This window comes from Salvelinus alpinus, chromosome 2, assembly GCF_045679555.1.
Source record: "Salvelinus alpinus chromosome 2, SLU_Salpinus.1, whole genome shotgun sequence".
Lineage (NCBI taxonomy): Eukaryota > Metazoa > Chordata > Actinopteri > Salmoniformes > Salmonidae > Salvelinus > Salvelinus alpinus.
The window spans coordinates 92,498,339-92,501,963 of record NC_092087.1 but is presented as its reverse complement, the minus strand read 5'-3'; the positions used below and the strand labels follow the sequence as shown (position 1 = coordinate 92,501,963).

The 3,625-nt window shown below is 38.9% G+C and overlaps 1 long non-coding RNA gene across 2 annotated transcripts; it reads left to right on the top strand.

Moving 5' to 3' along the window:
• The first annotated feature begins 754 nt into the window (after positions 1-754).
• On the top strand, positions 755-3,291 carry LOC139568259 (uncharacterized). Of its 2 annotated transcripts, none has more exons than XR_011673557.1 (3): positions 755-999; positions 1,490-1,563; positions 2,958-3,291. It is a non-coding gene; the product is annotated as an uncharacterized lncRNA (long non-coding RNA). The 2 variants fall into 2 exon arrangements; XR_011673556.1 differs by having other exon boundaries at positions 757-995.
• The last annotated feature ends 334 nt before the right edge of the window (positions 3,292-3,625 follow it).

The window sequence follows — 3,625 nt, the reverse complement described above, 5'->3', positions numbered from 1 at the left end:
TGTTGTTGTTATTGTACACTGTGATGGTTTTACAGGGTAGGATAGAGGCTTATCATTGGCCTGGCCATAACTCCTGTCACACAATATCTGAATACTTTAAATAATTGAATTTAAGTTAAAGGTCGGGTGAAAACACAACGAAATGCCTTTCACGTCATCCACTTTTTACAAAACCAATCGTTGTTTGCTTGAAATGACGTAGAAACAACGTTGATGCAACCAGTGGGTTGAATCAGGATTATCTGATCATGTGTTTTTGGTGAACTAGTCATAAATTCTGGTTAATGTTATTTTTAAGGATTTTACAGGGTAGGATAAAGGCCTTTAATTTAGTGGCCTGGCCTGTAACTCTCGTCACACAATATCTGAATACTTGGTCAGATGAAAATCAGGGAACGATATTTCTGGATGAATCTCTGTTTTAATCCCTTCATGACTAACAGGTTCAGACCCATATCAGGACTGACTTCACAGAAGTAGGTTAGCACTGGTGATGAATATGAGAGTTTCATCTCTCTTTAAAATAATCAATATATTCTCTGTTTCTTTTCTCTCTTTATTGGGATTTTATTCACTTCCAAATGATTCATAATTAAAGTTTGATAATCGCATCAAGAAACATGATCCATCACCAAAGCCCTTCCATCTATACACATCAGAATAGGTGTTATTATCCTGTGTTAATAATGGTTTGTATCTGTCACTTAGCAGTAGTGAACTATGAATGGGGGTGGTGCCTCTCATCTTGGTTTCAGTTCAGGGAAAATGAAACTTAAATCCTCACCATGACAATATCATCAACTAAGGCAGCAGAGACAGACGGAACAAAGTAACAGACACCGCTATATCTCGGCCACCTTCTTCCTCCGCAGATGCAGATATCCGATATAGGCGGATTTGGTAGATTGAGAAGCAGTGGAAAACAGAAAGGAAAACGCTGCACACTTTTCCATGAGTTTGCCTACAACTCCAGCGCCTGCGGAAAGTACTTGGACGTGCGTATGTTCTTCCGTTTCGAGTTTGAGAAGCAGCCCATACAAAACAACACACACAGTATCTTTAACTTAAACTGAAGGATTTTAATGGGGATTTTTTAATTATTTTTACTTTGATTGAAGCAAGGATGAATCAATAGACTCGTTGTTTATTGTGAAACAGTCTGTTCTGTTTAAATCTGTTATTGTGTTCTATGTTTATTCTGTTCTATATTTATTATCTTCTGTCCTGTGTTTATTCTGTTCTATGTTAATTATGTTCTGTGTTTATTATGTTCTATGTTTATTCTTCTCTATGATCTATGTTTATTCTGTTCTATTTTCTGTGTTTATTATGTTCTATGTTCTATGTGTATTCTTCTCTGATCTATGTTTATTTTGTTCTATGTTTTATGTTTATTCTGTTCTATTTTCTATGTTTACTCTGTTCTATGTTCATTGTTTAACTAGTAAACAACCTCACTTCGTTGTCTAATTTCTGTGCTTTATTGTAGACACCCTCTTCATTGAGTTGAATTGAGTTCAGGATCAACAACAGAGGAAAAGTACAACAACATGACGACTTCAGGTGAGTGCTTTACCCAAACGTCCCTATCATATAGGAGAGGACATTTCAGTAGTGATGCTGTACTATTGTAGTGTAACAGCTTCCCTATCCTATAGGAGAGGACAGTTCAGTAGTGATGCTGTACTATTGTAGTGTAACAGCTTCCCTATCCTATAGGAGAGGACAGTTCAGTAGGGATGCTGTACTATTGTAGTGTAACAGAAACCCTATCCTATAGGAGAGGACAGTTCAGTAGTGATGCTGTACTATTGTAGTGTAACAGCTTCCCTATTATATAGGAGAGGACAGTTCAGTAGGGATGCTGTACTATTGTAGTGTAACAGCTTCCCTATCCTATAGGAGAGGACAGTTCAGTAGTGATGCTGTACTAGTGCAGTGTAACAGCTTCCCTATCCTATAGGAGAGGACAGTTCAGTAGTGATGCTGTACTATTGTAGTGTAACAGCTTCCCTATCCTATAGGAGAGGACAGTTCAGTAGTGATGCTGTACTATTGTAGTGTAACAGCTTCCCTGTCATATAGGAGAGGACAGTTCAGTAGTGATGCTGTACTATTGCAGTGTAACAGCTTCCCTATCATATAGGAGAGGACAGTTCAGTAGTGATGCTGTACTATTGCAGTGTAACAGCTTCCCTGTCATATAGGAGAGGACAGTTCAGTAGTGATGCTGTACTATTGCAGTGTAACAGCTTCCCTGTCATATAGGAGAGGACAGTTCAGTAGTGATGCTGTACTATTGTAGTGTAACAGCTTCCCTGTCATATAGGAGAGGACAGTTCAGTAGTGATGCTGTACTATTGCAGTGTAACAGCTTCCCTATCATATAGGAGAGGACAGTTCAGTAGTGATGCTGTACTATTGCAGTGTAACAGCTTCCCTGTCATATAGGAGAGGACAGTTCAGTAGTGATGCTGTACTATTGCAGTGTAACAGCTTCCCTATCATATAGGAGAGGACAGTTCAGTAGTGATGCTGTACTATTGCAGTGTAACATCTTCCCTATCCTATAGGAGAGGACAGTTCAGTAGTGATGCTGTACTATTGTAGTGTAACAGCTTCCCTATCCTATAGGAGAGGACAGTTCAGTAGTGATGCTGTACTATTGCAGTGTAACATCTTCCCTATCCTATAGGAGAGGACAGTTCAGTAGTGATGCTGTACTATTGTAGTGTAACAGCTTCCCTATCCTATAGGAGAGGACAGTTCAGTAGTGATGCTGTACTATTGCAGTGTAACAGAATGGGGAACATAGAACTGACAGAGATGCCAAAAGAAAAGATAACCACTTGTTTTGTTTTTATTCTTTCAAGAATCATTAAATGACAGATCTGCTGAATACTGTAAAATGCAGCAGATTCTAAATGATTAATACTCGGTGTGTATGTGTGTCACAGCTCCTGATAAGCCAGATTGTGGGCCGATGGTGATTACTGTTGGATTGTTGACGTTGGTCATTGGAATCGCCGTTGGAGTGAAACTGAAGGAGGCCACAGACCAGTTCATTCAGCAACATAAATGGAAGCTCATTGCCTTTGTCACTGTTTTTATTGTTGTTTCTATCATGGTGGTTCTGATCTTGAAGAAACAGGAAGTATAGAGGGATATTAAAGAATGACTCATACAATTAGCAAACACTTCTCAGTCAGTCACACACAACTATTGAATGAATGACTGATTTGTACATTATGTACATTTGTTATACATAGCAATAAAATGCATTTTCCAAAATGCATGTGTCCATTGTTGATGAAAATGGGTCTGCAGATATCCTAGCTGTTGAGATTGTTGGGCCAGTAACTGAAAGGTCGCTTGTTTCACCAAGCAGCCTTGGTGAAAAATCTGCCGATGTGCCCTTAAGCAAGGCCCTAATTGCTCCTGTAAATCGCTCTGGATTAAGAGTGTCTGCTAAATTACTGAACTGTAAACAACATTTGGAAAAAGTGATTTATAGTAGGCTAGATGTATTTGTCTAAGATTGCATTTGTCATCCTATTTTAATGTGACCAAGATCCCTTGCCATCTCTGGCCATCTCTGTGTACTCGTACTTTGTCAATGTGTGTG